Source organism: Dendrobates tinctorius, unplaced genomic scaffold (assembly GCF_039654945.1).
Source record: "Dendrobates tinctorius isolate UK_male_01 unplaced genomic scaffold, ASM3965494v1 ptg000143l, whole genome shotgun sequence".
Lineage (NCBI taxonomy): Eukaryota > Metazoa > Chordata > Amphibia > Anura > Dendrobatidae > Dendrobates > Dendrobates tinctorius.
Window position 1 is genome coordinate 41,734,685 of NW_027361810.1, and position 14,838 is coordinate 41,749,522.

Consider the following 14,838-nt stretch of genomic DNA (forward strand, 5'->3'; position numbering starts at 1 on the left):
GGTGACAGAAATAACTTGAATCTGACAAAAGTAATAATAAATCAAAAATTTATGAAAATGAACAACAGACATTGTGTTACGATGTTGTGCCGGAGGCGGCGAATACCTTGAGAGGACCCACTGGACTGTGATACCGAAACTCCCCCGAGCGAGCGCACCAGATTTGGCCAACCCTATACAGGGATCGTTTGGGAGCAAGCTCAGGGACCTCTAGCACCATTGATGCCAGGACCAGGGGTCGGCTCAGAGGTAATACACAAAAACGGAGACAAGACAAAGTAGCAAGCAAAGCACAAAGGACTAAACGTGGAAGGTACTAAGGAGACAGGAAACCAGGAGGTAGAGAGGTAAGGCAGGCTGGAAAGGGCGGAGGTGGTGATGGAAAGAGACACCAGGATGACAGCAGGCAGGAGCAGGCTCTGGAAGAGACTGAAGGGGAGACACGGGGTTAGAACAGAGCTCAAGGTATAGATAGCCATCAACGGCTAGATAGGGCCTAAGTATGGGAGCAGAACTCAATCAAGCGCCTCCACTGGGGGAGGGCAGCCTGAAATACCCTGTGTCTGCCCTCTATTGGCCTGGCAATACTGCCAGGTCAAGTCATGCCGCAGGATAAGGGCAGAGTGTGCGCGCGGTCGGGCCCTAAGGCGCACGTGTGAAGTGACAGCAGATATTCCTCAACATGACTCATGTCAAGAACCCAGCGTATCTCCCAGGCTGGGCGGTCGTCGTCTTTTTTCAGAGATGTTTGGCTAGCTTCGGTGGAGGACGCAAAGGTCAGAGAGGTTGTATTTTCGGAATACAAAATAGATTTTGTTTCGCAGCCCCGAGATCGATTCTTCGAATCCCGTCCCCCAAGGGATCCTTCTCTGGTTTCGGGTTTCTTTGCAGCCATCGCCTCAGTTCGGGGGTAATCATTCCCGTCCCGGAATGAGAATGCTTCACAGGTTTCTATTCAAACCTGTTTGTGGTGCCAAAGAAAGACAGCGGCATTCGGCCCGTTCTGGATCTGAAGTTGCTGAACAGGAGAGTCCGCCTGAGACATTTCAGAACGGAGTCCATTCAGTAATTGCTTCCATGGAGGTGCAGGAATTCCTGTGCTCCATAGACATTCAGGACGCCTTTGTTCATGTCCTTATTTTCCCAGGGCATCAGAGATTCCTGCGTTTTGCAGTACATCAGCATCATTTAAAGTTTGTTGCCCTGCCGTTCGGTCTCGCAACCGCTCCCACGGTTTTCCCCAAAATCATGGCAGCATTGATGGCCATCTTGAGGATCAGAGGTCTTGTCCTCATCCTGTTCCTCGATGACGTCCTCATCAAGGCTCCGTCCTTTTCTCAGACCCAAGACAGCCTTGCCATCATTCTCGACACCATTCCCGTTTTGGGTGGCTTGTCAACAGGAAAAAGTTCTGCCTTGTTCCGACTCAGCGCATCATTTTTGTAGGCATGCTATTCAACACTCGTCAGGCAAGGGTTTTTCATCCCGAAGAGAAGAGAGTGATCCTCTAGTGGGGAGTTCACTCTCTACAAGTCTCTTTGCTTCCCTCCGCTCAGCCATGAAGGTTCTAGGAAGGATGGTGGCAGCAGCATCGGAAGTGATCCCTTTTGCCCAATTCCATTCTAGACCTCTTCAGCAGGCCATCCTTTTGCAGTGGGACATGTCTGTTCTCTCCCTGGATCATCCGTTTTGGCACTCTCACCGAGTCAAACGATCTCTCAAATGGTGGCTGGAATCCCCTCTCTTTTTCCAGGGCAGGTCCTTCCTATCCACTGAAAGGTGGTGTTGATGGATGCCACCCTTCTTGGCTGGGGAGCGGTATTTTGTCATCTGACTGTCCAGGTACGTTGGTCGGCGGAGGAATTCTCTGCTGATCAACATCCTCAAGCTAAGAGCTATTCTGTCCCTCCTCCACTGGGAAAGGCTTCTCAGGGGTCTGCCAATCCGAGTTCAGACGGACAATGTCACAGCGGTGGCATATGTCAATCACCAGGGAGGGACCCAGGGTTTCTCGGTGATGGCCAAGGTAGCCAAGAATCTTCTCTTGGCAGAGGCAACGATATCCGCAGTTCATATTCCTGGCGTGGACAACTGAGCTGCTGATTTTCTCAGTTGGGAAGGTCTCGCGGCAGGAGAGTGGTCCCTGCATCAGGAGGTCTTCCATGAGATCTGCATTCAATGGGGGACTGCGGATGTAGTCCTCATGGCGTCCTGACTGAACAGGAAAGTCCCACGGTTCGTCTTCAGGTCCTGTGACCCACTCGCGGTGGGCGCCGACGCTCTGGCCATTCCCTGGTCCCAGTTTGCGCTTCCCTTTCTGTTTCCTCCCCTCCTCCTTCCCAAGCTGTTGAAGATCAAGGTAGAGGGGGTGCCGGTCATACTGATCGCATCGGATTGGCCCAGAAAGTCTAGGTTCTCGGACATCCCCTGCAGGCTCCCAGACAGACCGGATCTTCTGTCCCAGGGTCCAACCTGCCACCAGAATTCTTGGTCGCTCAATTTAACAGCGTGGCTGTTGAAATCGCGGTGCTAAGAGCGTTCGGTCTTTCAGATTCGAGTGATCCAGGCTAGGAAGCCGTCATCTTCCAGGGTCTATTATCGCGCCTGGAAAGCCTATTTCAGCTGGTGTGAGTCTCAACGTATTCCACCTATGTTCTCTTCCTTCCGTTTTGGCATTTCTCCAGGTGGGTTTGGATGCTGGTCTTGCCCTAAGTTCCCTAAAGGGTCAGGTGTCAGCACTTTCCAAACTTTTCCAAAAGAATTTATCCTCTCATTGTCAGGTTAGAACTTTTCTTCTGGGGGTTGCGCATGCGGTTCCCCCATACAGGACACTGGTGGACCACTGGGACCTCAATCTAGTTCTGAGGCTCTGAGGGGTCCTCCCTTTGAACCACTCTGAGAGGTTTCCCTGTCCTTTGTCTTGGAAGGTGGCGTTTCTGGTGGCCATCACCTCCATTAGGCACGTTTCGGAGTACTTGGCCCTTTCCTGTCACCTTCCTTTTTGGTTCTGCACCAGCATAAGGTGGTTTTGCGGCTTCCTCCTTCCCAAGGTAGTGTCTGCCTTCCACCTAATTGAGGATATTGTCCTCCCTTCCTTTTGTCCTGCTCCGGCCTATCCTCTGGAGCGTTCGTTGCTACACCTGGTGAGGGTCTATCTGGCTAGGACCGCCCTCTTAAGGAAGACGGACTCTCTTCGTCATTCCTGATGTTGCGCAAAGAGGTCTTCCGGCCTCCAAGGCTACGATTACTCGCTGGATCAGAACGGCGATTTTGGAGGCTTACCGGGTCAAGGACAGAGTGCCTCCCCCTGGGATCAGGGCTCACTTTACCCGAGCAGTGGGTGCCTCCTGGGCGGTGCACCATAGGGCTTCTGCCCTACAGCTCTGCAAAGCGACAACTTGGTCTTCCATCCACAAGGTCACCAAATTTTATAAGGTCCATACCTACGCTTCAGCGGATGCCAGCCAAGTCAGAAGGATCTTGCAGGCGGCAATGGTGAGTTCTCCGACCTGAACGAAGCTTCAGCTATTCCCTCCCCAGGGACTGCTTTGGGATGTCCCATGGTTCCTGTGTCCCTCAATGAAGCAATAGAGAAAACAGGATTTGTTTGGTTGCTTACCGTAAAATCTCTTTCTCTGAGTCTTCATTGGGGGACACAGCACCCACCCATGTTTAGCAACTCTTGTTCTTTCTTCTGTGTTCTATTGTCCCAGTGAGTTGTCTGTTTGCTCCTTTCCTTTTTGTTACTTCTGCTTTCTCACTAGCTGAGTAGCCTAGTGCCAGTCAGTGAGGTGTACACTGCAGAGGAAGAGCTAACTTTTTTGTGCATAGTGTCAGCCTCCTAGTGGCAGCAGTATACACCCCATGGTTCCTGTGTCCCCCCAGTGAAGGCTATGAGAAACCAACTTTACGGTAAGCAACCAAAAAATCCTGTTTTTCTGATTTGCTAAACTAGTGAGATTTTTGTTTTGCTTAATTTTCCCTAAAATAAGTCAATTTCTTAAAGATACAAGGTTTATTTTATTTTTTAGTGCTCTAGGCTACTCAAGGTTGATAGTTAATTGCCTAGACATGGTAAGGGATTAATTTTATAGGAATGTTGCCATCTGGGACATATTGTTTTTTGTATCTTGAGGAAACATGCTGTTCTCATAATGCCCATTTACATCTACTGGAGTCATGAATTGAGGATAGTCCACATCTTAAACAATCACTCCCAGCTTAGCATAAAGCATTAAAGCAGTATTTCCATCTCCAAGATCCTATCCCAATATGGAGTAGGTATAATAATATTGGCAGATACCTCCAATTAGAAATATAGTAGTTATCATTCGCTATATAGCTTACCCCGTGTGCAGGGCATTGTAGTAGCTTAGGTATCCATGGTGACAACCTCGAATATAATGATAGTTGTTAGTGGTCGTAACTGGATATCTAAGCTAATGCAATGTGTAATGTAAAATGTCTGTAAGATCTGTATGTTAAAGTAAAGTATGATGTTTCTAGAACCTTCTAGAAATCCCCCATTGCTACACACTGAGGAGACGAGCCTGTCATGTAGCTGCAACCCCCCCCCTCCTTATCAGCTCTGTGCTTGCTGGTAACATGAAACCGTCCATTTCCTCTCGCAGCCTTCCCCCCTGCAAGGGAAAGCATTGCTTTGTTCTGAAACCATGAAGCTTGAATACAGGTATAGGAAATATTAAAAGAAGCCTAGCGCGCACTTCGCTTGTGACAAAGATATGAAACTCACATTTCTGCAAAGGGCACAAATCCAGCTTTCTAAACCCCTAAGTTTCACGATTCTCGGACTTCCAGAAATTGAGATATGGATTGCTCCCAAATGGAGTGTCCTATCTAGTGCATTCTTGATGTTTTCTTGTTGGGTTTGTTACACTGGGAAACATGATACCCTTGGTGAGTTCATACGAGCATCCCCCATTAAGATATGGTTATCATAGCCTTTTTAGTTAAGTTATAACAGAGATAAGGGGGATTGGACTTCACCAGACCGCCCATTTCGTGAGGTCACAGACCCTAGGCTATAGGTATTCCCTACCAAATTCCAGTCAGTTCAGCTGGAGTTCTACCAGAGAGGCGTGCCGATGAGTGGGGACGCTTGGTTAAGCGCCCCTCCCCCAGCCACATGGTCTGCCTAATACCAACTACGCACATGTGAGTGTTACTTTCTTTCATCCACTTTGTTTTATATTTGTACATATGTAATGTGTCAACTTTATAGCAACTTTTATCTATGTAATCACTGCCCGCATTCTTTTGGGAATAAATGATAAAATCTATTAGCTCTGTCTCCATGCTCTAAGAAACGAACTATGCGCCTTTTTTAGATAATCGCTACTAATTTCAGGGGTTTGCCGCAGACCCTCTTAATTTTTAAGTAAAGCGCGGCTGGCGAGGCTAGCTGGCAGTACAGAAGGGTCTTATATTGCTGAATGAGTGGTTGAGGCCACAGCATTGATAATTCCCTTACTGCAGTGGTCTAATTGCCCGTGCACAACAAGCAGCCCGTCTGGCGACTAATTATCCTAGGTGCAGTTCCCTGACCTGAGGGTAAAGGGGGCGCCGGAGAGCTGCGAGTTCCAAAGTGGAACTGAGAAAGTGGGATATACATAAATCCCCGCAGTTCTTGGGAGGTGGTTAGCAGTGGTGGGGCAACCAAAATACCCCCCTGCGATAAATTGTTAGAGCAAGATTAGCTTGCTGTATTTTTGTCACATGGTGGCAGTGGTGGGATAACTAAGATAAGCCCCCACTGTGCCTGTGATAGCCGTGTGCTGGCTGTGTGTCGGGTCCCCCCGTCCGCTGATACATCCATGTCAGGGGTGGGATCGTGACATTGGTGGCACAGGGTCCGCTGTCCGTCGCAATTTGGCGGCAGCGGTCCGCCGTTCCTCACATATTGGTGGCAGAGCGGTGGGATAATCCTAGTGCATTAGTGATTTGGTTTGAGCAATCATTCCTCTCACTAAAAACCTGCACGGTTCCTGCGGGAATCCTGCATCATAGGTTTTGGAGAACAGACTCAGTGGTTACTAGTCCTGAGACATTTTTTGTGTACTTACAAGTATTCCCTCCCTTTCTCTTTTTCTTTTCTATCTTTTCTTTGGCAACCATGGCGGCAAAAGGAGAACACTGGTACAGACAGCAGAAAAAGGAAAACCTTGCTGCAGTATGCACGTACCGAGGCACTGACGCCCAAGCAAAACCAGAGATCAATTGATCGCGGCTCTGGTGCAGCTGGACAACACCCAGAGTCCAGCGGGCGCAGAAGTTGGCCCAAGTGACAATGGGGCTGCAGCAGAGGCTCCACTCCTGAGCGCTGGCCCCACATTCAACCAGAGCACGCTGGACCCCTATCTGCCGAAGACCGTGAGGGACGGGTGAGGCTGATCCAGCAATAGCGGCAGGAGGCCCGAGCCGAAAGAGAGGCTGAACGAGAAGCTCAGAGGGCCCATGAACTGGAGATGCTCCAGCGAGGGTGGAATGCCCCCACAGCCCGAAGCAGTGAGCCCAGCAGCGTCCAGAGTCCTAAACCCCGGCCAGAGCATTTTCCCGTGATGGAAAAGGATGGGGACTTGGACACGTTTCTGCGAGCCTTCGAGAAAGCCTGCAGACAGTACAGGCTGGATAAGGTCCAATGGGCCAGGTACTTGACCCCAGGGCTAAAAGGCAAAGCTCTGGAGGCGTTTTCTTCTCTTCCGCCAGAAGGCGATGATGACTATGATGCCATAAAGCAGGCTCTGATCGCCAAATACTAGCTGACACCTGAGGTATACCGAAAGAAGTTCCGTAACCTCCAACGTGGCCCATACGATAGCTATAGCGATGTGGTGCAAGAACTCAGGACCCACTTTGACCAGTGGATCCATGGACTGTCCGTTGATTCCTTTGAGCTACTACGGGACCTGATGATCAAAGACCAGTTCCTGCATCTTTGCCCAGCTGAGGTCCGACAGTTCATCCTGGACCACGAACCAGCGAATGCGGACAAAGCGGCGCAGATCGCTGACAACTATGAGGCCAACCGGAAGCCAGAGACGTGGAGGCCAGTCACCACCAGCTGGAGAGGGGGTAAGCCTGCAACCAATCCCAGTGCCCCAGCTAGCCATCCCTCCGGAGGCCCTGTCCCTGTTGTCAACACCAGGCCTACTACTGATAGTCGCCAGTGTTTCAACTGCAATCGGACTGGTCACTTCCGTTCCTCCTGTCCGGAAAAGCCGAAGAACCCCCCAGTCAACGCCTCTGTTCTGTTGGTGGGAGGTGTGGTTGGGAGGATTGACAACAACGTTCAACCTGTCCAGGTGGGGGCCCGTCTTGCTACAGGCCTCAAGGACACCGGGGCTGAACAAACCCTCATCCGTCCTGGACTGGCGGCCCCTGAAGAGTTTGTTGAGGGGGAAAACCCTGACTGTCATCGGGATCGGGGGTACCTGCTGTCCCTTGCCAGTGGCCCGAGTATTCCTTGATTGGGGTGCTGGGAGCGGGGTGAGGGAAGTGGGAGTGTCTGAAAACCTGCCCACTGATGTTTTATTGGGGACTGACTTGGGGAGGATGGTTGCATACTATGTCCTCAACACCCTCCCCCAATCTGATAATAAGGGTAACGTTAACCCTGGTGATGATGATGGGAAACTGAATGTGTTACCTGCTAATACCTTGATGATTAACGATGCAACTATGGCCGGGGTCACACTAGAGAGGAATACGGACGAGTGAGAGACGTTAAAAGCACGCATTACACACGGACAAATGATTCTCTATGGGGCAGCTCCCAACAGCCGCATATTTCTCGTCCGTATTCTACGGTCCGTGTCAATCGCAGCATGCTGCAATTGTCAGCGTACTACGCCCATAGTACGCCAATGAAAGTCTATGGGTGCGCTAAAATTACGCATTACACACGGACCACACATGTGACTTGCGAGAAATACGCACCCGGTGTCTTAGAAAAGCCGGCAATTCAGTGCGCTTTACAGTAAACTCACACTGACAAGTTTAATAAAGAAACAAAACAATAGATATATACACATAGAATACATATATATATACATATATATACATGTCATTGTGACAAACATATATATATATTTATATTTCACAGAGTTCTTCATAGCAGAATAGCCGCTAATTAAATTGCCGGCTTCTATCAAATCATTCCCCAACCCGACATGAAATGACACATGGTTTACATTCAGTAATCCATTTCATTTCATGTTTTTTTATATGTCCCTGAGTAATAATTAGATGAGGGTTTATGTGGAAAATTTGGGAGTTGTAGTTGTTATTTTAAGGGTTTAATTCGTTGTTAACCCTTCTTTTCCTAGGAATGATGATGTATCTGTGCCGAATGAACCTGTTAACCATTTCTTTGAAACGGTAGATGTGTTCACAAGTACCGAAGTGCTCAGCCCCGTCACTCTGCGGAGTGAGACGGCTGAGGAACCCCTGGCAGGAGCAAGCAACGGTGCTCAGGGAAATGGGGAAGTGCAAGGGGACCATGAGGAAGGTAATGCCATGCAACTGACCAGTGCCACCGAGGAAGGTAACTGGCCCATAAGTAGCACTGCTCCTGGAGTGTTGGGGGTGGATGGGGAGGTAGGGCCCATAGCAGCGCCGATTGGTGGGTCTGTAGAAATCCCCAGGGAGACAGCATACATAGCAGCTCTCACACTCAGTCAGAGTGTCCGGATCGCAGGTAGCGCCCTGCCTTCTGGACCCTCTTCTGCTACAGGAGAGACTGAACCAGAGGTGACCCCAGAGCCAGTTCCAGAGGGTCCCAGTAAGGAAGGAACCCTGACGTCACTTCTGGCAGCCTCCAGCAAGGAGTTCCAGGCTGCTCTGAACTCAGATGCAAGCCTGGAGAAATTGAGAGGCCTCGCCGAGACGCCCACCTCCGAGTCTGTCAAGGAGAGGGTGTTCTGGGAACAAGGAAGGTTGTACCGGGAGACAGTACCCAGAGATTCCAAAAAGGAGTGGTTGAGGGAAAGACAGCTGGTCGTCCCCCTACAGTTCAGAACTGAGTTGTTGCGGATTGCCCATGAGATTCCACTCGCTGGACAATTGGGGATCAGCAAAACAAAAGCACGGCTGTCTCAACACTTCTATTGGCCCAAGATGGGGATAGATGTAACACAATACTGCCGCACTTGTAACACCTGTCAAAAAGTGGGTAAGGCGGGGCCTGCTCTTAAGGCTCCCCTTATTCCTTTGCCGGTGATAGAGGAGCCTTTCCAGAGAATCGCGGTGACATTGTAGGCTCGCTGGCCGTCCCCAGCAGCTCCGGAAAGCAATACATTCTCACAGCGGTAGACTATGCTACCCGGTACCCAGAGGCAGTAGCTCTGTCTTCAACCAGGGCAAATAAGGTGACTGACGCACTGGTGACCATCTTTTCAAGGGTAGGATTTCCCAGGGAGATGCTTACCAATAAGGGACCCAATTCATGTCTCGCCTAATGGAGGCTCTCTGTGAGAAAATTCAGGTGATGCTGCTGGTATCGAGTGCGTATCAACCACAGACTAATGGTTTGTGTGAACGCTTCAACGGTACCCTCAAATAGATGCTCCGCATGCTGGTTGAGACCCATGGGTGCTGCTGGGAGCGGTACCTCCCACACCTGCTGTTCGCTTACAGAGAAGTTCCGCAGGCCTCAACCGGGTTCTCCCCCTTCGAGCTCCTGTATGGCAGGCGAGTCCGGGGACCCCTTGGGTTGATAAGAGAATCCTGGGAAGATGAGCCAAACCCCACAGAAGTGTCCATCGTGAATTATGTCATGCGCTTCCGTGACAAGATGCAGACCTTGACGCAGTTGGTGCATGACAACATGACGCAGGCTCAGGCTGACCAGAAGCACTGGTACGACCAGAACGCCCAGGAGCGGACCTACCAGGTGGGTCAAAAGGTGTGGGTGCTGGTCCCCGTACCAACGGATAAGCTTCAGGCAGCCTGGGAAGGCCCATACGTCGTGCACCAACAGCTCAACCCGGTCACCTACGTGGTCACGCTTGACCATGCTTGGGGTAGGCGCACGGCCTTTCACGTCAATATGCTGAAGGCGCACCACGAACGTGAAGCTTGCGTCCTACCGGTCTGCAACCTGCCTGAGGATGGGGAGGAAGATCCCCTCCTGGACATGCTGGCCCAAGCCAAGGCCAATGGGTCCCTTGAGGACATGGAGATAAGTGGTTTGCTAACCTTATCTCAGCGGTCGCAGTTGGTGGAAACCCTGGAACCCTTCCGGGTCGTGTTCACCAACCGACCTGGGAGGACGGAGTTAGCGGTTCATGAGGTGGACACCGGGAATCACGCCCCACTACGGCGAACACCTTATCGGATCTCTGAGGAGGTGCAACAAGTCATGCGCCAAGAGATCAATGAGATGTTAAGGCTGGGGGTGATTCGACGGTCAAAAAGCGCGTGGGCCTCACATGTAGTTCTTGTGCCTAAAAAGGATCGAACCACCCGGTTCTGCATGGACTACAGGGGGCTCAACCCCATCACAACCTCTGATGCCCACCCGATGCCTTGCATTGAGGATCTGCTTAAGCGGTTGGCAAAAGCAAGGTACATATCCATCATGGATCTGAGTCGGGGATACTGGCAGATTCCCCTGAGCCCTGAGGCGCAGGAGAAATCTGCCTATATCACCCCCTTTGGACTGTACGAGTCCACGGTCATGCCCTTCGGCATGAAAAATGCCCCTGCCACTTTCCAGCGGATGGTCAACCACCTGCTTCGGGGGCTGGAGGAGTATGCGGTGGAGTACTTTGATGACATCGCCATCTTCAGTTCCATATGGAACACCTTCAGCTTCTCCAGGAGGTGCTCAAGAGTCTTCACCAGGCAGGCCTGACTATCAAGCCGGGAAAGTGCCAGATGGGCATGAGCGAGGTCCACTACCTGGGGCACCGGGTAGGCGGGGGTTCCATGAGTCCGGAGCCAGAAAAGGTGGACGCAATCGCATCCTGGCCCACCCCCAGGACCAAGAAACAGGTGAAGTCCTTCTTGGGCACTGCAGGGTACTATAGGCGGTTTGTTCAAGACTAAAGCGCCCTTGCAAACCCTTGACTGACCTCAACAAGCAGAGGCTACCCCAAACAGTCAACTGGACAGATGACTGTGAGGCGGCCTTCCAAGCTTTGAAAGCAGCCCTGTGCAACTCTCCAGTGTTGAGAGCAGTCGACGGCAGTCGCCCGTTTCTGGTGCAGACCGACACCAGCGAGTTTGGCCTCGGTGCTGTGCTCAGCCAGGTCGACTCGGGGAACCAGGAGCACCCCGTGTTGTACCTGAGCTGGAAACTTTTGCCGAGGGAAGTGGCATACTCCACCATCGAGAAGGAGTGTCTGGCCATGGTGTGGGCGCTGCAACGTTTGCAACCCTACCTGTACGGGCGCACCTTCACGGTGGTAACCGACCACAACCCTCTGAGCTGGTTGCACACAGTGTCCAGAACCAATGGAAGGTTGCTCCGCTGGAGCCTTGCCCTTCAACAGTACGATTTTACGGTACAACACAAAAAGGGCAGTGAACATGGTAATGCCGATGGGTTGTCCCGCCGGGGTGAACCCGCTGAGGTGCGCATGGCCGATTACCGAGAGGTAATGCCTCCATAGCGCCCTCTAAAAGGGGGAGGTGTAATGTAAAATGTCTGTAAGATCTGTATGTTAAAGTAAAGTATGATGCTTCTAGAACCTTCTAGAAATCTCCCATTGCTACACACTGAGGAGACGAGCCTGTCATGTAGCTGCAACCCCCCCCTCATCAGCTCTGTGCTTGCTGGTAACATGAAACCGTCCATTTCCTCTCGCAGCCTTCCCCCCTGCAAGGGAAAGAATTGCTTTGTTCTGAAACCATGAGGCTTGAATACAGGTATAGGAAATATTAAAAGAAGCCTAGCACGCACTTCGCCTGTGACAGAGATATGAACCTCACATTTCTGCAAAGGGCACAAATCCAGCTTTCTAAACCCCTAAGTTTCACGATTCTTGGACTTCCAGAAATTGAGATATGGATTGCTCCCAAATGGAGTGTCCTATCTAGTGCATTTTTGATGTTTTCTTGTTGGGTTAGTTACACTGGGAAACATGATACCCTTGGTGTGTTCATACGAGCTTGCCCCATTAAGATATGGTTATCATAGCCTTTTTAGTTAAGTTATAACAGAGAGAAGGGGGGTTGGACTTCACCAGACCGCCCATTTCGTGAGGTCACAGACCCTAGGCTATAGGTATTCCCTACCAAATTCCAGTCAGTTCAGCTGGAGTCCTCCTGCCAGAGAGACATGCCGATGAGTGGGGATGTTTGGTTAAGCGCCACTCCCCCAGCCACATGGTCTGCCTAATACCAACTATGCACATGTGAGTGTTACTTTCTTTTCTTTCATCCACTTTGTTTTATATATGTACATATGTAATGTCTCAACTTTATAGCAACTTTTATCTATGTAATCACTGCCCACATTCTTTTGGGAATAAATGATAAAATCTATTAGCTCTGTCTCCATGCTCTAAGAAGTGAACTATGCGCCTTTTTTAGATCGCTACTAATCAGGGGTTTGCTGCGGACCATCTTAATTAACTCTTTGATTAAGTAAAGCGTGGCTGGTGGCAGCGTGGTGTGCGCGGCTGGCGAGGCTAGCTGGCAGTACAGAAGGGTCTTATATTGCTGAATGAGTGGTTGAGGCCACAGCATTGATAATTCCCTTACTGCAGTAGTCTAATTGCCCGTGCACAACAAGCAGCCCATCTGGTGACTAATTATCCTAGGTGCAGTTCCCTGACTGACCTGAAGGTAAGGGGGGAGCTGGAGAGCTGTGAATTCCAAAGTGGAACTGAGAAAGAGGGATATACATATATCCCCACAGTTCTTGGGAGGTGGTTAGCAGTGGTGGGGCTACCAAAATACCCCCCTGCGATAAATTGTTAGAGCAAGATTAGCTTGCTGTATTTTTGTCACATGGTGCCAGTGGTGGGATAACTAAGATAAGCCCCCACTGTGCCTGTGATAGCCGTGTGCCGGCTGTGTGTTGGGTCCCTCCGTCCGCTGATACACCCGTGTCAGTGGTGGGATCGTGACATTGGTGGCACAGGGTCCGCTGTCCGTCGCAATTTGGCGGCAGCGGTCTGCTGTTCGTCACACAATTCCCTGCACATGGGGAAGCAACATAGCTAATTAGAAGAACTCTGCTACGTTTTTAATTGGAGGTATTTGCTAATATTATTATTACACCTACTATACATTGAAATAGGATCTCTGAGATGGGAATACTCCTTTAACTCAAAAAGTCAGTGTTTGGGCAGGTTCAAACAGCTGAGCTTTAACAGTCTGTGTGTGAACCAGAATGTGCCATATGATCATCTGAAGCAAACCTTAGTCTATTTACTTTTTACAAAAGTTCCTCATTTAGCTACCACAACAGATCGTAAGACGATGCTCTGCTCAGAACAAAGTATAAGAAATGGGTATAGCTGTAACAGAAACAGCTTCTATAACAATTACTTTTGTTCTCAAGATAAATAATCAGAAATGCTCTACTGTCTCCTAACATCCTGCTTGCGGCCCGGGGATGGGATTGTGAGCTGCAGGCTCCTAAAAATTGATAGTTCGGGCCATTATCATGATTGAGCCACTGGCTTGATTCTGCCAGCAGAGGTTGCCCTGCCTCTGCAGCAGAGGTTGCCCTGACTCTGCAGCAGAAGGCAGCCCTGCCTCTGCAGTTCCTGCAGAGCACGGGCACGGAAGCTGCTTGGTTCCAGTGATCTGGTCAGCTTCAAAGTACTGCTTGCAATCTGTATGGCAGATAGGCAAGGAGGGCAGCACTCCTTGCCAAAGAAACTGTCCTCTGCTGATAGACTGCAGAGGTGGCCAGTGACGTAGGCAACAAGCAGTAACCTATATAATTAAAAATCCTTACATTCTTGAGAACGGACCACATTTTTTATAAAAAGTGTATCATTTTGTTTTATTTTGTTGTTTTTTTAAATCAAGTACTTTTTATTAAGGCATATATAAAAAATGTAGTACAGTCTGACAACTCCAGACATATACCAAAATAACAAAGCAGATTTACATGAACTAGTTCCTTTACCCAATATCCAACCCCTCCTCTCCCTCCCCCTCCCACCCAAACCCCATTCCCATATCTTTCATTGTCAAGCTAATACATCACCTCTTGATAAATTTAAACACAGCTTTACATAGGCTCAGCCGCACAAGTACGATTCCTACTAATGCAATTAACCAGCTACGAACCTAGTCTGCAATAGCTCAGCAGACGCCACACCCGGAATCTCCATCCATCCACCCCACACATTTTCAAATTTTGTATGTTGACCTCTCTTAACATACTGTATATATTCCTTTCCATTAGCACAAAGTTTATTTTATTCACAAACTCTTTCCTCGCTTGTGGTTTCTTATCTAACCAATGCATCGCAATAAGCTTCCTAGCGGCAAAAAGCAATCTTGCAATAGCCAATTTCCCACATTCATCCGTGGCAATATCTTCCATGCATCTCTAAAGGCAAGTCAGCGTGTCTCGCACAACATTTACCTGTGTCACTTCTTCAATCAGATTGAGCATTTTCACCCAAAAGGGCTGAAGACGAGAACACGACCACATCATGTGTAGAAGATCGGCTCCTTCCTCAGAACACCTTGGACATTTTGAGTCTCTTCTCAGTCCTGCCTTCATCATCCATAGAGGGGTCCTATAAACTCTATAGACTAAATATAGCTATGACACCCTTCTAGCCTCACTCAGAGAAACCTTGGGAAGATATTGTAATATGGACGCCCACTGAGACTCCGATAAAGGAC